Consider the following 25262-nt stretch of genomic DNA (forward strand, 5'->3'; position numbering starts at 1 on the left):
TATCTCTACTAACTTACTGGATATACCGTTTGAGAAAGTCAACCAATTTTAAAAAACTAATTTTTTTACTATGATAAAAGAAGAGTCCAAATTCGGTATATTCGACATTTGAAGGGTAAAAAAACACCGTTGCTACTGGTAAAAAATTAAGATTTTTTTAAGAATGATAATACGGTATCTGTAGATACTTACTATGTATGTCTTTTCAAAAAGCCGACGTATTTTAAAAAACTAGAATTTTTTTAGTTTGACAAAAGAATAGACCAAATTCGGTATTTTCGACATTTGAAGGGTAAAAAAACACCGTTGCTACGGGTAAAAAATTAAGCTTTTTTTAAGAATGATAAAAGAGTATCTATAGATACTTACTATGTATGTCTTTTCAAAAAGCCGACGTATTTTAAAGAACTAGAATTTTTTTAGTTTGATAAAAAAATAGACCAAATTCGGTATATTCGACATTTGAAGGGTAAAAAAACACCGTTGCTAGGGGTAAAAAATTAAGATTTTTTTATGAATGATAATACGGTATCTGTAGATACTTACTATGTATGTTTTTTCAAAAAGCCGACGTATTTTAAAAAACTAGAATTTTTTTAGTTTGATAAAAGAATAGACCAAATACGGTATTTTCGACATTTGAAGGGTAAAAAAACACCGTTGCTACGGGTAAAAAATTAAGATTTTTTTAAGAATGATAAAAGAGTATCTATAGATACTTACTATGTATGTCTTTTCAAAAAGCCGACGTATTTTAAAAAACTAGAATTTTTTTAGTTTGATAAAAAAATAGACCAAATTCGGTATATTCGACATTTGAAGGGTAAAAAAACACCGTTGCTAGGGGTAAAAAATTAAGATTTTTTTATGAATGATAATACGGTATCTGTAGATACTTACTATGTATGTTTTTTCAAAAAGCCGACGTATTTTAAAAAACTAGAATTTTTTTAGTTTGATAAAAAAATAGACCAAATTCGGTATATTCGACATTTGAAGGGTAAAAAAACAACGTTGCTAGGGGTAAAAAATTAAGATTTTTTTATGAATGATAATACGGTTTCTGTAGATACTTACTATGTATGTTTTTTCAAAAAGCCGACGTATTTTAAAAAACTAGAATTTTTTTAGTTTGATAAAAAAATAGACCAAATTCGGTATATTCGACATTTGAAGGGTAAAAAAACACCGTTGCTAGGGGTAAAAAATTAAGATTTTTTTATGAATGATAATACGGTATCTGTAGATACTTACTATGTATGTCTTTTCAAAAAGCCGACGTATTTTAAAAAACTAGAATTTTTTTAGTTTGATAAAAGAATAGACCAAATTCGGTATTTTCGACATTTGAAGGGTAAAAAAACACCGTTGCTACGGGTAAAAAATTAAGATTTTTTTAAGAATGATAAAAGAGTATCTATAGATACTTACTATGTATGTTTTTTCAAAAAGCCGACGTATTTTAAAAAATTAGAATTTTTTTAGTTTGATAAAAGAATAGACCAAATTCGGTATTTTCGACATTTGAAGGGTAAAAAAACACCGTTGCTACGGGTAAAAAATTAAGCTTTTTTTAAGAATGATAAAAGAGTATCTATAGATACTTACTATGTATGTCTTTTCAAAAAGCCGACGTATTTTAAAGAACTAGAATTTTTTTAGTTTGATAAAAAAATAGACCAAATTCGGTATATTCGACATTTGAAGGGTAAAAAAACACCGTTGCTAGGGGTAAAAAATTAAGATTTTTTTATGAATGATAATACGGTATCTGTAGATACTTACTATGTATGTTTTTTCAAAAAGCCGACGTATTTTAAAAAACTAGAATTTTTTTAGTTTGATAAAAGAATAGACCAAATTCGGTATTTTCGACATTTGAAGGGTAAAAAAACACCGTTGCTACGGGTAAAAAATTAAGATTTTTTTAAGAATGATAAAAGAGTATCTATAGATACTTACTATGTATGTCTTTTCAAAAAGCCGACGTATTTTAAAAAACTAGAATTTTTTTAGTTTGATAAAAAAATAGACAAAATTCGGTATATTCGACATTTGAAGGGTAAAAAAACACCGTTGCTAGGGGTAAAAAATTAAGATTTTTTTATGAATGATAATACGGTATCTGTAGATACTTACTATGTATGTTTTTTCAAAAAGCCGACGTATTTTAAAAAACTAGAATTTTTTTAGTTTGATAAAAAAATAGACCAAATTCGGTATATTCGACATTTGAAGGGTAAAAAAACACCGTTGCTAGGGGTAAAAAATTAAGATTTTTTTATGAATGATAATACGGTATCTGTAGATACTTACTATGTATGTTTTTTCAAAAAGCCGACGTATTTTAAAAAACTAGAATTTTTTTAGTTTGATAAAAAAATAGACCAAATTCGGTATATTCGACATTTGAAGGGTAAAAAAACACCGTTGCTAGGGGTAAAAAATTAAGATTTTTTTATGAATGATAATACGGTATCTGTGGATACTTACTATGTATGTCTTTTCAAAAAGCCGACGTATTTTAAAAAACTAGAATTTTTTTAGTTTGATAAAAAAATAGACCAAATTCGGTATATTCGACATTTGAAGGGTAAAAAAACACCGTTGCTAGGGGTAAAAAATTAAGATTTTTTTATGAATGATAAAACGGTATCTGTGGATACTTACTATGTATGTCTTTTCAAAAAGCCGACGTATTTTAAAAAACTAGAATTTTTTTAGTTTGATAAAAGAATAGACCAAATTCGGTATTTTCGACATTTGAAGGGTAAAAAAAACACCGTTGCTACGGGTAAAAAATTAAGATTTTTTTAAGAATGATAAAAGAGTATCTATAGATATTTACTATGTATGTCTTTTCAAAAAGCCGACGTATTTTAAAAAACTAGAATTTTTTTAGTTTGATAAAAAAATAGACCAAATTCGGTATATTCGACATTTGAAGGGTAAAAAAACACCGTTGCTAGGGGTAAAAAATTAAGATTTTTTTATGAATGATAATACGGTATCTGTGGATACTTACTATGTATGTCTTTTCAAAAAGCCGACGTATTTTAAAAAACTAGAATTTTTTTAGTTTGATAAAAGAATAGACCAAATTTGGTATATTCGACATTTGAAGGGTAAAAAAACACCGTTGCTAGGGGTAAAAAATTAAGATTTTTTTATGAATGATAATACGGTATCTGTAGATACTTACTATGTATGTTTTTTCAAAAAGCCGACGTATTTTAAAAAACTAGAATTTTTTTAGTTTGATAAAAGAATAGACCAAATTCGGCATTTTCGACATTTGAAGGGTAAAAAAACACCGTTGCTACGGGTAAAAAATTAAGATTTTTTTAAGAATGATAAAAGAGTATCTATAGATACTTACTATGTATGTCTTTTCAAAAAGCCGACGTATTTTAAAAAACTAGAATTTTTTTAGTTTGATAAAAAAATAGACCAAATTCGGTATATTCGACATTTGAAGGGTAAAAAAACACCGTTGCTAGGGGTAAAAAAATTAGATTTTTTTATGAATGATAATACGGTATCTGTAGATACTTACTATGTATGTTTTTTCAAAAAGCCGACGTATTTTAAAAAACTAGAATTTTTTTAGTTTGATAAAAGAATAGACCAAATTCGGCATTTTCGACATTTGAAGGGTAAAAAAACACCGTTGCTAGGGGTAAAAAATTAAGATTTTTTTATGAATGATAATACGGTATCTGTAGATACTTACTATGTATGTTTTTTCAAAAGGCCGACGTATTTTAAAAAACTAGAATTTTTTTAGTTTGATAAAAGAATAGACCAAATTCGGCATTTTCGACATTTGAAGGGTAAAAAAACACCGTTGCTACGGGTAAAAAATTAAGATTTTTTTAAGAATGATAAAAGAGTATCTATAGATATTTACTATGTATGTCTTTTCAAAAAGCCGACGTATTTTAAAAAACTAGAATTTTTTTAGTTTGATAAAAAAATAGACCAAATTCGGTATATTCGACATTTGAAGGGTAAAAAAACACCGTTGCTAGGGGTAAAAAATTAAGATTTTTTTATGAATGATAATACGGTATCTGTAGATACTTACTATGTATGTCTTTTCAAAAAGCCGACGTATTTTAAAAAACTAGAATTTTTTTAGTTTGTTAAAAGAATAGACCAAATCCGGTATTTTCGACATTTGAAGGGTAAAAAAACACCGTTGCTACGGGTAAAAAATTAAGATTTTTTTAAGAATGAGAATACGTGATCTGTAGATACTTACTATGTATGTCTTTTCAAAAAGCCGACATATTTTAAAAAACTAGAATTTTTTTAGTTTGATAAAAGAATAGACCAAATTTGGTATTTTCGACATTTGAAGGGTAAAAAAACACCGTTGCTACGGGTAAAAAATTAAGATTTTTTTTAGAAGCCACAATAACCATATATGTATGTTCTATGTGTATTTTTTGATGCGATACGACTTTACAAAAAACAAATAAGCATTATAACTTTTTTTAGTTCTTTCTTTTAAGTAATATGCGTACTGACGCTCTATAAATTTAACAATATTAATTCTAAAATCATTATTTAGCTTTAAATTGTGTTATTGTGATCTCAAAAGAACCTCTACAATTATTACACTTATTATATAAAAATTTCCTTTTTTTGTACGAATTTGGCCTTAATTGGCATTAATTGAACCACTAGGTAATAAGATATTAAAAACATTTTCTTTTTATTAAATAAACTACCAAAAGTATCTGACATGTGTAATTCATTAAAAGAATTTGTAAGAGAAGCAAATTAGCAAAATAGAAATTAAAATAAATAAAAATATGTTAAATTAATAATTAGTAACTAAAAAATAGTAGAGTAAATAGTAAAACAAAGGAAAATAAAACAAATTTACGTAAATTAAAAACAAAAGTTATAATAAAGCGTTCGTTATAGAATAAACCCAATGAACACACGCGTCGGCATCCTTTAGTGTAACAACAAACGCATTGCCTTACCTTAAACATTACGCAATTGCATCAGCTGTCTCTTTTTCGCACACACGCTTGGAATAACTTATTAGCAGGATCTGAACGATCCGCGTGTTTGGCGTAAGCGTCTCAATCACAAAAAAACAATGTGGCCAAATTAAAATTCTAGACAACAAAATTTCCACTGCGTACACACTTAAGGAAGTTTTAAAAAAGAACTTAAAACAAAAAATTTAATTTTATATTCAGAAAATTATACCTGGAGCAAAGTTGTTTTATACCTTTACGTGCTAAATCTAGCAAAATTAGTTCGTTCATTCATCAGTAGAAATTAATTCTAGTTTTTCAAAATATGCTGTGTTGGCTTTTATGACATACAAAAGGTAGATATTAAATTATCAGCCCTAAAAAAACCTAATTTTCACTCACAGCAAAAGTGTTCCTTTACCCTCTTAAACAGCTTATAGAGTACTCAAATAACTATACATGTTGAATTGGAATTCCTAAAAATATTAATCCTATACGCAACGGTGTTATTTTACCCTCCAATTGTCGAAAATACCGAATTTGGTCTATTCTTTTATCAAACTAAAAAGATTCTAGTTTTTTAAAATACGTCGGCTTTTTCAAACGACATATATAGTAAGTATCTATAGATACTCTATTATCATTCTTAAAAAAATCTTAATTTTTTACCCCTAGCAACGGTGTTTTTTTACCCTTCAAATGTCGAAAATACCGAATTTGTTCTATTCTTTTATCAAACTAAAAAAATTCTAGTTTTTTAAAATACGTCGGCTTTTTTAAAAGACATACATAGTAAGTATCTATAGATACTCTTTTATCATTCTTAAAAAAATCTTAATTTTTTACCCGTAGCAACGGTGTTTTTTTACCCTTCAAATGTCGAAAATACCGAATTTGGTCTATTCTTTTATCAACCTAAAAAAATTCTAGTTTTTTAAAATACGTCGGCTTTTCGAAAAGACATATAGAGTAAGTATCTACAGATACCGTATTCTCATTCTTAAAAAAATCTTAATTTTTTACCCGTAGCAACGGTGTTTTTTTACCCTTCAAATGTCGAAAATGCCGAATTTGGTCTATTCTTTTATCAAACTAAAAAAATTCTAGTTTTTTAAAATACGTCGGCTTTTTGAAAAAACATACATAGTAAGTATCTACAGATACCGTATTATCATTCATAAAAAAATCTTAATTTTTTACCCCTAGCAACGGTGTTTTTTTACCCTTCAAATGTCGAATATACCGAATTTGGTCTATTTTTTTATCAAACTAAAAAAATTCTAGTTCTTTAAAATACGTCGGCTTTTTGAAAAGACATACATAGTAAGTATCTACAGATACCGTTTTATCATTCTTAAAAAAATCTTAATTTTTTACCCCTAGCAACGGTGTTTTTTTACCCTTCAAATGTCGAAAATACCGAATTTGGTCTATTCTTTTATCAAACTAAAAAAATTCTAGTTTTTTAAAATACGTCGGCTTTTTGAAAAGACATACATAGTAAGTATCTACAGATACCGTTTTATCATTCTTAAAAAAATCTTAATTTTTTACCCCTAGCAACGGTGTTTTTTTACCCTTCAAATGTCGAAAATACCGAATTTGGTCTATTTTTTTATCAAACTAAAAAAATTCTAGTTTTTTAAAATACGTCGGCTTTTTGAAAAGACATACATAGTAAGTATCTACAGATACCGTATTATCATTCTTAAAAAAATCTTAATTTTTTACCAGTAGCAACGGTGTTTTTTTACCCTTCAAATGTCGAATATACCGAATTTGGTCAATTTTTTTATCAAACTAAAAAAATTCTAGTTCTTTAAAATACGTCGGCTTTTTGAAAAGACATACATAGTAAGTATCTATAGATACTCTTTTATCATTCTTAAAAAAAGCTTAATTGTTTACCCGTAGCAACGGTGTTTTTTTACCCTTCAAATGTCGAATATACCGAATTTGGTCTATTTTTTTATCAAACTAAAAAAATTCTAGTTCTTTAAAATACGTCGGCTTTTTGAAAAGACATACATAGTAAGTATCTATAGATACTCTTTTATCATTCTTAAAAAAAGCTTAATTGTTTACCCGTAGCAACGGTGTTTTTTTACCCTTCAAATGTCGAAAATACCGAATTTGGTCTATTTTTTTATCAAACTAAAAAAATTCTAGTTTTTTAAAATACGTCGGCTTTTTGAAAAGACATACATAGTAAGTATCTACAGATACCGTATTATCATTCTTAAAAAAATCTTAATTTTTTACCAGTAGCAACGGTGTTTTTTTACCCTTCAAATGTCGAATATACCGAATTTGGTCTATTCTTTTATCAAACTAAAAAAATTCTAGTTTTTTAAAATACGTCGGCTTTTTGAAAAAACATACATAGTAAGTATCTACAGATACCGTATTATCATTCATAAAAAAATCTTAATTTTTTACCCCTAGCAACGGTGTTTTTTTACCCTTCAAATGTCGAATATACCGAATTTGGTCTATTTTTTTATCAAACTAAAAAAATTCTAGTTTTTTAAAATACGTCGGCTTTTTGAAAAGACATACATAGTAAGTATCTACAGATACCGTATTCTCATTCTTAAAAAAATCTTAATTTTTTACCAGTAGCAACGGTGTTTTTTTACCCTTCAAATGTCGAATATACCGAATTTGGTCTATTTTTTTATCAAACTAAAAAAATTCTAGTTTTTTAAAATACGTCGGCTTTTTGAAAAGACATACATAGTAAGTATCTACAGATACCGTATTCTCATTCTTAAAAAAATCTTAATTTTTTACCAGTAGCAACGGTGTTTTTTTACCCTTCAAATGTCGAATATACCGAATTTGGTCTATTTTTTTATCAAACTAAAAAAATTCTAGTTTTTTAAAATACGTCGGCTTTTTGAAAAAACATACATAGTAAGTATCTACAGATACCGTATTATCATTCATAAAAAAATCTTAATTTTTTACCCCTAGCAACGGTGTTTTTTTACCCTTCAAATGTCGAATATACCGAATTTGGTCTATTTTTTTATCAAACTAAAAAAATTCTAGTTTTTTAAAATACGTCGGCTTTTTGAAAAGACATACATAGTAAGTATCTACAGATACCGTATTATCATTCTTAAAAAAATCTTAATTTTTTACCAGTAGCAACGGTGTTTTTTTACCCTTCAAATGTCGAATATACCGAATTTGGACTCTTCTTTTATCATAGTAAAAAAATTAGTTTAGAAAAATTAGTTTTTTAAAATTGGTTGACTTTCTCAAACGGTATATCCAGTAAGTTAGTAGAGATATTGAGTTGTCATCCCTAAAAAAATCCTCAAATTGCTACCATACCAACGGTGTTTTTTTTGCTTTTTAAACGACTTATATCGAGTTTAAAATAATTTTTTTCCGATAAAATTTTTCATAATTTTTTTAATTGTGCCGACATAATAAAATTAGTAAAGAGGAATTTTTTGCGTTGAGAAAATGCATCTAAAGGAAGTTTTAATGCATCTAAAGTTTTGCATGTGTTAAATAAACTATCAATTTTCATAAGCGCCGCTTCGACATCGCGCGCGACTCGTGACCACCCGGCAACCGCCGTTGCTGGTATTCCGTTGCTAACATTACTCCGGTTAGTAAATTAATTACAAGATTTTTATTGTTTTATAATTTTTATGTTTAAGTCTTCTTTGTAGCATCAATAATGTAACATTAATTCTCAGATCATTAAAGCTGATAGAAAGGTGAAATGTAGATCCTTTCCAAGGGGCTGTACTAGATCATCATCCAGATGCTGTAGGAAGAGCACAAATCACCTCAGTGCGCCAAGAATGAAACCGTTCAGGTGTATTGTAGGTGTACTGTAGTAATAAAGATTGAAAGTTACTCACTAAATAAAATGCACTGGTTGCATTAATATACATAATTTTATAAAATTTCTGCGAAGGTATGTGAAAGTTTATTTACATTTTAGCGTAAATAGTGGTGTTTCAACATGTTTTCTCATTGCATTAAAGATGTAATAAAATTTTGCATATATATTAGTGAGTTTTTGACTTTAAACAATTTAATTTATTATTAGGGAAACTCCGTTGTTGAAACCGATGTCTAAGAATTTAATAATACCACAAGTTCTCTGCTTTATAGGCAGATTCGTTTAGATCTAGTGTATTTATAAAAATTTTAATTTTTTTGCAATTTCTTAACTCATCCATTATATTACGCTTTAGTTTTTAATATTTTCAATTTCTTAAATGTGATGCGACTAACTCTCTTTTCTTATTAAAAGCTAAACTAGACTGTGATACCACCTTCGTATTTAAAAATCTCTACACAATCAACGTAAGAGGCATTGGCACTAACAACAGGTAATACACATTTACACGGATGGATTTCTACAAAATTAAGACCGGACCAATAGTGGAGTATAGTCCCAACGCCCTAAAGCTCAATAAGGTGGTTTTCCATATCGAGCTAACTGGCATATTCATCGCTTCAAACAGCCAAAAATATCAACGTTACTGACAAATAATCTATGTTTTTCAATAATTGTATTGTATGATTTTTAATTAACTTAAAAACTTTTGCAATATATATTATACAGATTTCAGAAAAGATTGTATAAACTTAACAATAATAAAGTAAATAGAAAATAAGGGTTTAAAATATATATCTAAGTACCTTGGTACAGCACACTTTAAAAGGGGATTCCTTGGTTAATTCAAAACAACATAATATACACTTGTCTTGAACATTTTTCAAGTTAAAGTTACTTTTTTGTAAAGATAATTTATACGTTAATTAAAACTACTTAATGAATGAAGGTTCCAGACCGAATAGTCAATAATACGCAAAATAGGTTTCCAAAAAAAATGAAGCCTTAAAATGTACTGTTTTATTTTTTTTTAACCATAACGATTCTGATAACTGATTCGAGACTTTCTCTAATACAAGATAGGTAAGGCATACTTCTACTTTACCAAACTTTTAAGAAAATATTTACAAATGTATCTAAAATTGTCTCTAACAGGGTAACGAAATGTCATGTTAAAAAAAACTATATAAAGCGGTATTTTTTGGAAAACTAATTCTGCGTACTAAAACTACTTATAAATACAAATTAAACGACAACGGTTATTTGTACTAATATTATTTCATTCAATAAGACAGACAGACATGATACGTTTATCAATTTAAAATCTAAAGTATTCCTTTTTACTTTCATAGAATATTCATTAGATCATATTATCAGAACAATGTAATCTTAATGTGTGTAAAAGTGATGTCTGACACTTCTCAAGTTACTGTAATTTTTTTTATAATAAGGTTAAAGAAAAGTTAGTTTTCATTAATTTAGACAATATATACTAACATACATTTTTTTAATAAATATTCTGAGCCTTTGATGAACATTAACGTAGAATTTAGTGACTTTATAGTTACAAAAATATAAAAAAATCTCTATATTTATGGACATTTTTTAAAGCAAAATAAAGAAAAATATTCTAAAAACCATATCAAGGTAAGAAATCATCTGACCCAGCAAGGCAGCTTTTTCTATTGCGGTCATTGCAATGGAACCTACCTCTCTAGTCAGTTTTTGATCTACAGAAACCTTGGCTAGCTACTTTTGCTACAAACTAGAACGATCTTGATCTATTTGGGCAATTAAAATTTTTGTTCTTCACCCTCATTATATTTTTCTTTGCAGGAATCGATTGTCCAGTAGCAGGCATTTCTCAAGGCAACAAAGTTGGTCTTGGCGCCTACATTAGGTTAGTTTTGTTGTGAGTGGGGCACCTTGTGTCCCTATCAGATTGGATTCTCCTCCTTTTTTGGCAAGCTTGTCACCTGCCTCATGTCCTGTAAGCCCCGCATGTCCCGGAATCCATGTTCGGGTAATTTTGTTTTTTTCCGCAAACAGTATGAGCTCATTTTTGCAGCTCTATATTGCTCTAGATGTGGAGGTAGAGGATTTTAGTGCTTTTTTATCATCTAGTGCGTAATCATTTATTCGGATTCAAATATTAGTGAGGCAACTAGAACGCCATTTTCAGCAGAGGACATTTCTCAACGTGAAACATTGGAGACTGGTCACACTATTAACGTATCGGACATCGATGATGAAGTGGAAGTTATAAATTGTACTTATAAAGCTAAGTAACATACTGTTTCTGCTCGACAGTAAATATTAACAGCAGTAGGATGAAGCTCTAATTTTCTAGCAAGCCGAATTACGCTCGCTTCATGCGCTTCCTGCAAGGTTATTTTTGGATAAACATTTTTCGGGAAAATGGATTGGAAGATAAGGTTACATTTATTGGCCTGCCAGATCTCCTGATCTGTCGCTATTAAACCTTTTCTTGTGAGAATATAAGAAAAAATGTATGCCACATATCCTAAAGCTTTAAAAGTGCCGGTAAGCTAGGCCTAAAAAGTAACATAATGTAGGCGAAATTTTTCAAAAAGTGTCTTAATTTATGCATGGTAGTTGGAGGTGGACATTTTCAACATTCATTTATTAATTTAAAAGCAAAGAGAACAGCAGTAAGCTAATGATGTGGGTAATAAACTGTAATATAAGTCAAGATTCTTAATAAAAGAAGTCCAAATATTATTTCTTCAAAACCTGATCTCTCAGAATAATAAAATTACGTAATGTAATACAATCGTGCAAACTTTGCCTACAAAACATTTGACCAAAAACAGCTAACGTTTGAATTCTACACCTACAAAAGCGCCCTCTGTTAAGTGTTGCTAGCGTTCGCGTATAGAACAATTATGATTTAATCGGATTCTTTATAAAATAAAAATATATATTAATTTTATTAGGGATAAAATAAATATGTTATATAAGTATTTTATTATTTTATAAAATTAAATAGACTAATGGCCAACCATTTTTTCAACATTTATTTAGGTGTATTGTCGCCATGTTGGTTTTTTATGAATTAAAGTAAATGCATAAGCAATTAAAAAAAAATATGTTTTTTTTTAATGTAAATAAGAAACACAATAACCATCCTTATTGATAATAAATGGTGAGAAGATTTCTACATAGTCAGATAAATCAAAATCGAACAAAAAAAGATAATTTATGATTAAATATTTCTCAAATAATAATACTTCCTTTATTACTTTTGGATACCAAACCTCCCATATATTTATATTTAAGTATTTAAGATTATTTAAATTATATAATTTTAAGTAACTATTGTTTTATGTTCCGAAAAAAACGCTAATATTAAGTAATACTTTATTTTTACTGATATATAGGACCATAATAAAATATCCTATACTTGCCCGCGTGGCTGCTAAACTTTGCATATAAGGACCGTTAGATCTTCGATTCCTCGATCAGTCTGTATAATAAGGCATTTTAGAATTTTTAACCCTATTTAGTCACAAGCTTACATTATACTTTACTTATTTTGGTGTATTTGGTAGTAGTTTTAGTTGGTAAAATCTTGTATATAACTATAACTATGGCTTATTATATCGCCTCTTAAAAGTCCTATTCCCGAATTTCAATTCTGGAAAATATCTGCGACAGTGGTTGGCAGGTGTGAGTCACACAGTGCTGCTGCAGAAGATTAAAATCTATGACGTTTGAGTAGTTTGCCAATTGATAGAGACGTGCAGGGTTCTGTTCTTATACCAGTTTTGTTCCATATCTATATCAACGTTCTACCACAAATTTATGACAAGTTCACCTTGGTTGCAGGTCACACCACGATTCTTTGACACGATTTGTATTCAGTCGGGCTAAAAACCGCTATTGATAGAGATATCTTGTTATGGTACGAATATTACAGTTTAACGAGTAAGATCAACATTATTTATTTCAAATCTCCGAGATAGTTTCCTTTATGGTACCTTTTTGTCTACTCCGTGATATTAAAAAAGTATAAATGTATTACCTTATTCTTTAAAGCAACAATTATTTTCCTTAAAAAATAAATTCATTAATACAAAATCCATAATACAGTCCTTGTATAAGTTAAATATATGCCTTAATATATTACATTAACTCTATATTACGAGCTACCGAGATTTGCAACAGTTTGGTGGTGCAAGAATAAACATCAAATATCACTATGGAGTACGGGTCAGATTAATGTGTCTAAAACTTCATTAAAGCTTATTGAGCATAAACTTGTCACTTTGGCGAAGACGAAATCTACAAAAATACTGGGGTCTACCCGTATCAAACAACTTTAAATTTATGCTTGACAGTAAATATAAGCAGCAGAAGGACGAAGCTCTAATTTTCCAGCAATCCGAATTACGATCGCCTTATAGGAAGCGTATAAGTATGTAAGGTTATTTTTGGATAAACATTTTACGGGAAAATGGATTGGAAGATAAGATTACATTTATTGGCGTGCCAGACCTCCTAATCTGTCGCTATTTAACTTTTTCTTGTGAGAACATAAGAAAAAATATATGCCACATACGCTAAAGCTTTAAAAGATTTGCGGGAACAAAGATCGCACGAGTGCTGGTAAGTTAGTAAAAAAGTAACATAATGTACGCGAAATGTTTCGAAAAGTGTCTTAATTTATGCATGGAAGTTGGAAGTGGACATTTTTTACATTCATTTGATTAAAAATTAATTAAATAAATATTAAAATATTCTGATAAGTATTTTAATTGCCCTTTTAAGTGTCTAAGACTATATTTATTTAGTCATTTATAAAAACATAAATCTAATGTCTACTACCCTATATGTCCTTATTAGTTATTTATTATAGAAACTAAAAATTGGGCATTGAAACTCTTAAACTCATAAAATATGTTTTGCATGATGATTATGATATGATCGTTTCATGAACAGCTTTGTAATCAATACTTTTAACCTAATCAGTTTGAAACAAGGAGACTGGAACAAAGGAGTCTGATCGCTGCCCAAATAAGGTGATACGTACGCAAAATTACACGATAACTGGGTTCGCAAATTAGCCGCCTCGGCGCTGTTGATAGTGTACCTCGCTTTGATTGGCTACTCTGCACGTGGCAGTTTACTTATGTTGTTAAAACTTGACTATTGACGTTTGATTTTCGATGAACTGTAAACAAACGGATACTTTTTAGAGAAAAAAAAACAATAAAAAGTACTTATGTTGATATTTCTCCATTCAGAATGCGTTTTACTTCAGTAGAGTTCCGATATTCGACGTGATTTTAACTTTACATATTGGGTTCTTACAAAATGAATCCGCCACAACGAGAAAACCGCAATTTTTCAGAAGCTGACTATTTTAGAGTTGGTACTCTTCACGAAGAAGAGTATACCTAAATTCAGCTTGCTTAAAGATTTATTATGTCACCCAGTCAACCTTCTTCAGAGATTTGAGTCGGTTTGCATAAATTGGTAGCAACATTAGAAGACCAGCTAATGATTGTGGAAGAGCTACAACCTTTACTGAAGACCAATTTCTAGAAATGCATACCTTCTTGACAAAATAAATTTCTGAAGCGTCAAAATTTTAGAATATGTCAAAACACAATCAGGAGAAAGCTAGCGGAGACCAATATAAGGCCTGCAAGAGCAGGTACTACTACATTACTCACCAGAGAGCATAAGAGACGAACACTACAATTCGCTCATGAATACGTTGGTTGCATGAATTCAGATACTTTCTTTTTCTTGACGATAGACATAATAGAGTATACCAAAGGCCAGGAGAACGATATGCGCAGTTCAATATAGTGGGAACCGTTAGTTGTGATGGTGGATCAGTAATTGTGTGGGGCGGGATTAATATAGAGGGCCGCATAGAATTAGTACTTGTAGGACGGCTTACTGCACAGAGGTACATTGCAGACATTTTAGAAGATCAAAAGGTGCCATTCGCCCCCTATGTTGACAGTAATTTTCTGCTTATGCACGATAATGCGAGACCACACGTGGCCAGGGTGGTACAGGAGTACCTTGAAGAAGTCTAAATTGCTACCATGGATTGGCCACCCAGAAGCCTGGATATGAATCCAATAGAGCACATGTGGGATATTATGAGAAGATGACTGCGACAGTTGCCAAAATTCGTAAACAATTTGAATGACCTTTATTTGAGATTGGTACAAATTTGGGGTCAAACAGACCAAGATCGAATAAGGTTAAGCTCTAATTTTTAGTATGAGGGATCATGGTGAGTATGAAGAAATACTCGTTATTAATTTTTTTTTGGTTCAATTTATATATTTTGTAATAGAATTATTTGATAATTTTGGCATTAAATTTTAAGAACACATTGTGTTCACATTTGTATTTTTATCTTAATTATTTATAATTTAAACTAGAAAGACAAAAAATGAGCTGGAAAAAAAATTTAATTTCTAATATTATGCGTTAATTTTGATGCGTAGTGTATATATATATCTCTCTTATTAATATTACTGTATCGCAAACAGTAACACTATGGACAATCAAAAGATTGGTCTAGCCAATCAGACTGCCGCCGTCAATCCAGCAAAGTTTACAGTTTGAAATTAAATGTGAAAATTAAAAAAAAAAGTTTTTAGAGAATATCTCTCTTATTTATAAATAAATCCTTATTTGTAAGTTATTTAAAGTTATTTAAAGTTATAATGATAGGATTTATTTATAAATTATAACTTTAGCCACTTAGGGACAGGATTTACTCTATTTTTTTCAAAATAGAAGAGGGATACATTTTTTCATTCAGATCATTAAATTTTCTTTTAAATGGAGCTTCGTTTCTTACAATTTATTATTTACTAACAGCAGTTATTTACTAACAACCTATATATCTAAAGTTATATAGGATGTCAAAGTAAATAACTACGGCAAATTTGAAAAGGTGATTCTACTTGAAAAATAATGACAGATTTCGATCGATATCAACTGATATAAGCCGCAAATGCTTTGTTCTCTGAGATACTGAGTGTTGTTTTTTGTTTGTTGAAATGTTTCTTTCCAAATTTACTTATTATTTGGTCCTCTAAAACCGATATGCCAATGCAATTTGGTGGGTTTTAAGAAGTAAGATTTTGCTGGTTTTAGCACATTTAAGTATTGTATATTTATCTAATTATTTAATAATAATCATTGGCGCGTGTACGGCTAATGGTCTCTTATTTACTGAGATATTTCAAACTAAAAATTAATTTTAGTATTCTCATCTACAAATCTTTGAAATGTTGAAGGTCTAGTTCAAGTTTCTATAAATCACCTAATGGAAAACTATTATTTAAAGCTATGGTTTTAATTTGATTATACTCTTTTAAAGAAGTAGGTTTCGATAAAGGTAATTTAAAACGCGGTAAAATAAAGAGTTAAAAGCAACAAATGTATGTTGATGAAAAGAATTTGAGATAAGTTATATTACGTTGTGTTTTCTAGTGTTTATATTCTATGTTTAATATAAATGTTGTTATGAAGTGTGTTGTTGTGATTGGTCGATTTTACACCCAGTATTATCATGTAGTTAATAGATAGGGTGTGTGTGATATAGTCTTTGACCATTCAGGTAATATTTTTAAATTTTCGTATTTTTATAAACTTTGCCTTGCAGTGAACTGTATTTTATATTTCATGTCTGGTGATGCTAAGTTATAAAGCGAAACATGTTACCTGGAATTTATTTGAATATATTATTAGTTTTTTACCGAGACTTTGCAGCAGTTTTTTCGTTTTGCTGAAAATGAAAAAAAACCTTATTGCCATCATCATCGAGGAAATAAACAACTATTTTTGTGTGGCTGCTAGTATTTTTCCATCCATCAATAAGACATACTGACTCTGATACCTCTGAAGCTAGATTTTGCTTTTTCAATAATCGATTTATACAAGGTGGCGAAAACTTTCCACCTCGAATTTCTCCGAGATTTCGTAAAAAAAGCAGAAAACGCTCCCACCCATGAATTTTTGATATTATAGATGAAATTATTATAATTTTCTTTAGAAATACCGATTGGGCTAGAGCAACTGCATTGTCCTACAATGAATTACACCCACATACACACTTATCCCATATGAACGTCATAAACTTAGTGGCAAAATTTCGTGAAACAGGATTTGTTGCAAACAAACCAAGAAATGTGATAAATCCAGTCATAAATGAAGCTATAGAAGTTGCAGTTTTTGGTCATATGGCAATCGATCCCACACTCAGTACAAAGAAAGTGAGTGAAATATCTGGGGTTTCACGTAGAAGTGACTTAACGAGGATGATCGCCGTTTGACGAAACTATGAGTGAGCGAACTATTTGCAACCCAGAATTTATTTTTGGTCTTTGTTTTTCTGATGAATGCAGCTTTTTTTCTTAATGGTATTGTAAACAGACATAATTGCAAATATTGGTCGTATATACATCGTACATACTCGGTATACATACCGAAATATTAAATATGTGCTGAAATTTTCGGCCACCGCATTAGGCCATATTTTTTACCTGGAAAATTAGCGGAGGAAATGTATCTTGAGTTACTGGATACTACTATTAAGCTAGCTTTAATTACTGCCATTGAGGAAGATGAGTGCTTTTGGCCAGAAAATTTAATTTTTTAGCAAGACGACGCATCATGCGTTGCCTGTAAAGCTATTTTTGGATGAAAATATTCATGGAAGATGGAGTGGACGGAGAGATCGAACTGAATGGCCTACCAGATCTACTGATTTGTGATCCTTGACCTTTTTTTGTCGGGTCATTTAAAATCCCAATTTATGCTATGCAGTCCAATTCTGTAAAAGATTTGCGACAACGAATAGTGCAGGAGTGCCAACAAATTTTACCTGAAACGTTACATATTGTGCGCGAGCATTTCGAACAGTGTGTCTACTTTGGTTTGGAAGTTAAAGGAGGGCATAAATACAAATATTAGACCATTTTTATTTATTTTTTTAACTATCTTGACACTCTTTTTATTTACTCATTCACTGAAAGAAAATGAAATAAACAATTTTTCTTCCTAGTCTGTGTTATTATTTAGTAATGAAAGTGATAATATGAAATCACTATTTTTAAACTCATAAAATAAAATCAGGATTAAAAAATATTTGTAACTTCAATTATTATTTAATAAAACTATCATTTAATAATTTTAAAAATAGGTCAATTTTCTATCCTTTGTGCAGTACACTGGGTCTTTTGAAAATGTTGACCTAATAATTTATTTGAAAAGTCTTTTGAGTATCATTTATTACCCTAGCTCAAAACGACGTAGTCTTACGGGTATTAAATTAATCTGTTTTATAATTAATTAATTATAAAACAAAATAATTTTTTATAAATTTTGACAAGCTGCGATATCACAGAATCTGAAAACAGCAAGTTAAAACTTCACTATTATAAACCACATGAATTTAATGAGGTATCACTCGAGTTCAGTTCCCATTTAAAATTTTATGGGTAGCTGTCACCCCCGCGTAAGGGTTGATGGTAATCTTGGAAAAATTCGGGGTGGAAACTTTTCGATGCGCCGGTATGTCTCATATAACATACTGATACACAGTTTTTGTTTTCTTAGTATATTTGGTTCCTCTCAAAGGTTCGTAAGTTTTTTTAAATAGTTTGATTCAATTATTGATAGAGGCAAATTGCATCCAAAAAATTCATTTTTTGAATTAGATAATGTTTGTTAAAGCCCTTTTTTTAAAGACAAGGAGTAAAAAATTGATATTTGGTACGCATGTGAAGCTTGTTAAACACTTTAACAATAGTCATTAAAAAAATAGGGTTGATGTTTAAAAAATAATCAATGACGTCGTATTTACATTTGAGATACCCGTTATACAATTTTTTTACATTAAAATAAAGACAATTTAAAATGCTAATCAACGTGTCCAAGCACATATCACGAAAAAAAGAACAATATCACAGATATAATGGATTTATTCCAAGGTAGAGACTCGCACAGTACAACGTTCTAACAACTATATAACATTCACCAAAGACAAACAACGTTGATAAATAAATATGTCAAAATTTAAAGTAAAGTTATTAACTGCCACGCATAATTTACGCGTAGTCGTAGAAAATCACCGTTTCCCTCTAAGATCCCATCATTTTACATACATTTAACAGACTGTCATTATTTTTTAAGCAGGATCACCTCCTGAAGTTTGTCGCATTTATGTACTAGCATCCTCTATAAGTTGTATATTTTTTTTTTGAAACCGTAACCATTTTCTATTGAGGTCTTAAAATAAAAATATAAAATGGTTTCTAATTATATTTATTCCTTTATGTTCTCTCTCACGTTGAACCATGCTCAATAAAGAACCCAAAACAATATCCAATTATTAAATTTAAAACATTTAAAAAAAACTCCGTGTCGCGATCGATAAGGGACAATACCGCCAAAATTGAGAACTTACCAGCAACAACTGGAAACGAGCTAATGATAAGTCAAAGAAGCTATGTCACTATAATCAGATACATACCACCCACTTACTAAATAAAACCGAATGAATGTATTATCAAACAGCTTGGTGCAATTGTTGCTAATAATATTAAACAATAAAAAAAATTACTCTTAGCAAACCCAAACGCACACAAGACCGTCAATTGGGCATTCAAGGGCGCAGACTCTGCACATAAAACGAGAGGGACGTGAAAATCGGGATTTCTCCCACGCGGCCCGGGTGATTTTTATATTGTGATGACATTATTGGGGACACTTATATTGTTTATTATTATCGTCTATTATCTTTATTTATATCTAGAGCGGTGGCAGATTTTAAGTGGATAAACAGCACAGAATATTTATTTACTGTTGCAGAAGCCCCTAACGTTAATGTTAATGGTAAACATACAAGCAGATAATATAAGAGCGGCTTGTTTTACTGTGCAGGATCAATGGCAGGTTGTCTCTGATAAGGTTCACGTTTAATAAATAATTAACATGTGAATGAATATTATTTCTAAAGTTTATATGTTCATTTCTTGAAAAAAGAATAGTTTTTGATTATATTTCTGCAATAATGCACATCGGTTTATTGTTGGAGGAGAGGGAATGTTATCAAACTAAAACGAAAATAATTGTCAATAGGATAGATGGATCTAAAAGAGACAAGGTCAGTTAAAGTACGGTAACGTTGCTTAATTTTATGCTTATTAAAAGAAAGATTTGAAAAATTCTTAACGGAAATACATATAATATATTTTCTACTACCGAAGAAAACATTGAAGAAAAAACTAATTCTTTCATTTGCTGTAGATACTGTGCGTTGAAAGTGAAAGCTGGAAACTTTTAAATCCAGTTTAAAACAGTATACCATATACAGGATGTCCGGAAAAAAGAGGCCAATCCGCCGGCCACATATAGGGTGGACCAAAATAATGCGACTTTCGTTATGTCATTTTTTAATTGGGTGCTCGGTATTCAATATACAGGGCGTCAAAATTAGAAATATAAAATCCTTTTTTTGAAGTATGTAAGTATGTAACGGATTCTCAGGCCGACATTTACTAAGAATACTTTTTTTACAAGAAAAGATTGGATAGTTACATGTTTTTACTAGAACTCTATTATACAGAGGTACAAAAAAGTTTCGGTATTTTTGACACATGCAATGTACCGCAGGTGGCGCCCTCTGCAAGGTATAGCGAATCCGTCTCGAATTTTAATTTCTCGTTCCAAAAAACTTTCTCACCCCAAATTTTAATTTAATATCTTTTGAAACACTCGACTAACTTAAAAAAAAACGATGTTATATTTCTCATTTTGACGCCCTGTATATTGAATATCGAGCGCCCAATTAAAAAATAGCATAACGAAAGTCGCATTATGTTAGTCCACCCTATATGTGGCCGGCGGATTGGCCTCCTTTTTCCGGACACCCTGTAAATTGATACTCAAATACTTGACTAATAACAAACGACACACTTGAAGCTGAATTACCACACCGGAACACAATATGGAAACTGACTCACAAAACTCAGGTAAACTGGAAACAACTCAGTAACATACAAAAAACTCTTTATTTTATACAGGGTGTATTCAAAGTTGAGTAATTTTTTTTAACTGGTTGTAGGACTCTTCCAAAAGAAATATAGCAAAACGTAAACGTATGTTAATATTACATAATAAAAGAGATAGTAAAACAAAAAAATTGAAAAAAGTAAGAATGCTAGTAAACAAACTTTTTGATATTCTTTGCGAATGCCGTGTAATTGCTTATTGTTTTTTGTTTACTGCTCTTACCGTTTGTCCAAATTCATGTTATTTTATGGTTTCCGTATGAATATTATTTTTTAAATTGGGAAGATGTACAGTGCACCAAAAAGTAGCGGATAAATTCAATAAAAATAAAATGGACCGTTTCTGAAAAAAATGTCCGAACACCGTCGATTTTAATATTTGGTTTAGGGTTTTTCTACGTGGAAATTTCAATATACAGGGTGTTAAAAAAAAATTACGTTACCAATATGTTTTTTCAAAAGGTAACCACCATTTTTAACGCAGAATCAGAAAAAACGCATTTTCTTACAAAGGATATGGTACAAACGAATAGTGATTACATAAGTAATTTTGAACGAAAAATGATAAAATGTAAAATTTAAGAAATAGCTATCTCAATTAAATTTTCGAATTGAGCACCGCTAATAACAATACCAAGACGATTTAAATTCTTTTTGAACGTTGTCAATGACATCTGGAGTAATATTTCTAATTTCCTGGCGTATTCATTCTTTTAAATCTTCTAAACTCACTAGTTTAGTGACATACACTTAATTTTTTAAGTATCCCGATAAAAAGTAATCCAGGGCAGTTATATCTGGCGATCTGGGTGGCCATTCAATAAACCCTCGTCTACCTATTTAACGATTTGGAAAAAATTCATCTAGATAATTGCGAACGGGTAAAGCATAGTGTGGCGGGGCCCCATCTTGCTGAAAAAAAAGATCACGTTGGTGCATGTCGGGTTCTTCTAAATCCGGATACAAAGTTATCAGAGCGGGGATAAAATCATTTTGAAGAAAGTACAAATACCTCTCACCAGTGAGAGTGCCATAAAAAAAGTAAGGTCCTAAAACTCTTCCTTCCACTATACTACACCACACATTCACTTTTTTAGGGTGTTGTGTATGACATTCTGTTAACTAATGAGGGTTTTCGGTCGCCCAGTATCGAAAATTCTGCCTGTTCATATAACCGTTTAGAGTAAACCTGAAAATAGCAAAAATAACGTTACTTCGTCAGAAAATATTATCCGTTTTACAAAATCATTGTTATAATATTGCTGCATTTGCTGCTGTTAACATAATTGCTGCATTTGCTCACAAAATTCATTTCAGCGATCAAAATCATTTTCCAATAGCTCTTGAAGTAATAATATTTTATAAGGGTGGAACTTTGCTTTTTTTTAATACTTTATGCACAGTAGATCGCGATAATTTAACAATAGAAGCCGTGCCTGTGATTATCTTGAACCGTTAAGCTCATCTTCTTCAGTTATTGAACCTCGACCAGCTTTTTGAGTATCCGGAACATGCCCGAATTCACGAACTTTTACTTCAACTCTGTTTACCATGCTTTGGCTAATAGGCGACCGATCAGGATGAGTTGCTTAAACAACTGAACCACCTCCTCTTAAGTATGAGACATATCTCCGAAACCAATCATGCACTAGATTTCAATTCTTTCACGTTCGGTTGATTTTCTTATCTATATCTATATAATTATATAAAAGAGTTTGTCCTGACTGACTGACTCATCATCGCAGAGCCCAAACTACAATAGCTAGAAACGTGAAATTTTGCCAACGGGTTCTTTTTATAATGTAGGCACCGGATAAGAACGGATTTTTCGAAATTCTACCGATAAGGGTTGTTAGCGATATGATAAATATCGCATAGCGGCATAAAACTGATTAATAAATACGATTGAAAAAGTGCCTCTGTATTATTTATATTTTGGTAGACATAACACGAGGCGGGTCCATGCGAGACTGATACCCGAGAAGTGACTCGACCAAGTCTTCGACCGCTCGCTCTGCATCTAACGAATTATTTTTAAGATTATTTGTGTCTTGGTTTTATAATAATTATATTATATTAATCGCGCACCTTGACCTCAAGAAAAACGGCGTGGCAATTGAGTGTTGCATACACTATCGATGAGGCGAGGCTTCGGATTTTATTTTTGTGTATTGTGGGTTGCATTTACTATTATTGGAGGATTTCTTCGACTTTTCTTCTATTTTCACGCGAGCAACGCCGCGGGTATTCCGCTAGTATTTCATACAATAACAGAAGGTTATAAAGTGTAGTTACTAATAAAACGCAGGATGACAATGTTTTCTCTCAAAAAGAATAAACACCAATTGCAAATGTAAAAATACTTCAAATAGTTGCACCAAAATAAGATAATACATAAAAAGATACCATGCATCTTTGTATTTATAGATCTTACAAAAGCTTTTGATACGGTTTATCATAAAAAACTTATAGCAAAATTGGAGAAATTTAAAAATATTTAGGAAACAGGTTCCAGCTTGTTAACATTGAAGGACTTAAAAGTAGGAATATAACCTGCGGGGTAACTCAGGGAATAGTGCTGAAAGAAATATACAAGTGGTTTCAGATAAATAAATTAAGACTAAATGAGCACAATAAAATTTTTGCCATTTAGATCCTATTCTCATACTTTGCCAAATTTTTCTATCCTAGAAATAAATGGAAACGTCACATCCAAAATTGCTGTTATCAAATATCTCGGTGTTATGATAGATAATCACCTAAAATGGGACCAACAGATAAACTATGTAATTACAAAAACTAGATATCTTGTAACCAGATTTGCTCATTTAAAAACAATATTCTCATAGTTGACAAGCTTAAAACAATTTATTATGCCCTAGTTTAATCTATGTTAAAATACGGAATAGTTGGTTGGAGAAGTGCGAGAGAGTTTTATCTTAAAAACTTGGATGTAATTTAGAAATGGATTCTTAAAGTCCTCTGCAATCAAAATAAAACTTATCCGAGCAACCAGATCTTGCTCAATCCAGAGTGTTCGATTTGCGACAATTAAATTTCTTCAATATTGTTATGTGCATTGCCAAAAACAAAATAATTCTTCGACCTGTTCAACATAATAGACCAACACGATACAACACTGACTGTGTAATGGTTCCTTATTTAAAAAAAGAAATTGGTCATAAATCTGCTTCTTACTTAGCAGCAAAATTAATAATTGTCTTCCAGAAACCCTAAAATTCTTAATGAGTAATAAGAGATCGTTTAAAAAAAAAATTAAAAGACACAATTTTAACAACCATTAGGTATAAATGTGTTTGTAATGTATGTACTACATGTTCTGTGTCAGGACAAAATGTTACTAGTTCTAGTTAGTTAATTAGGTGAATTGCTCCTAACTTGAGTAGAACCCCGAAATGTAGATGTGAAAAATATGAACGCTAAACCGAATGCTACTTTATGCTCTATATGGACTTTTCAAGGATTTTGTTTTTTTTTTCTTGCCCTAACAAGCTTTACCGCTTCAGGGCGTATTTATGTATTTATATCTGTATTTATGGATTTGGCTGTATATGAATTTGAACTTATCGTAAATAAACATTATTATTATTATTATTATTATTATTATTATTATTATTATTATTATTATTATTATTATTATTATTATTATTATTATTATTATTATTATTATTATTATTATTATTATTATTATAAAAACAATCACTTTTTAACACTGACAACAACAACTACTAAAAAACCAAAATACCAATATTTATTTAATTTAGATAGGTATTTCTTTAGTTTTATATTTTATCAAAATTACCGTTAAAAATTGCTTATGTAACCACATTTGCACCATATCCTTTGTAAAAAAATGTTTGATCTTTCTGTTTCTGCATTAAAAAATGGTGGTTTCCATTTAAAAAACATATTGATGACGTCTAATCTTTTTTTTTTGAGTCACCCTGTATATTTAATTTTCACGTAGAAAAACCCTAAACATAATATTAAAATCGACGGGTTCGGGAATTTTTTTCAGAACCGGTCCATTTCATTTTTATTAAATTTATCCGCTACTTTACGGATGCACTGTATGTTCATTTCTAAAAAAAATATTTGAATTGATTATATTTGTACAAATGTAAAAAATTGTATTCAAGCATTTCCAAATTATCAAAAAATTATGATACGTCTGAAACATATTTGCATCGTTTAAAACCAAATTTAGCGAATAAGTGACACAATGAACCTAATCAGCATTTGATGCATGTTGTTTGATGAGTGTCTGTATCTCACCATATACACCGGACATAATATTTGCAC

The 25262-nt window shown here is 30.2% G+C and overlaps 1 protein-coding gene across 2 annotated transcripts in view; it reads right to left on the reverse strand.

Annotated features, from left to right (window-relative positions):
• Nucleotides 1-25262, reverse strand: part of LOC126745867 (uncharacterized MFS-type transporter C09D4.1) — a 170876-nt gene that overhangs the window by 137550 nt on the left and 8064 nt on the right. Inside the window, exon 1 of one of the 2 annotated variants that reach the window (XM_050453896.1) lies at nucleotides 19334-19520. The exons of the other annotated variant lie outside the window; for it this stretch is intronic. The gene's annotated coding sequence lies outside the window, so the exon portion shown is untranslated. Of the gene's footprint in view, nucleotides 1-19333; nucleotides 19521-25262 lie in introns of those variants that run through there. 2 annotated transcript variants of the gene reach the window in all.

Source organism: Anthonomus grandis, chromosome 16 (genome assembly GCF_022605725.1).
Source record: "Anthonomus grandis grandis chromosome 16, icAntGran1.3, whole genome shotgun sequence".
NCBI lineage: Eukaryota > Metazoa > Arthropoda > Insecta > Coleoptera > Curculionidae > Anthonomus > Anthonomus grandis.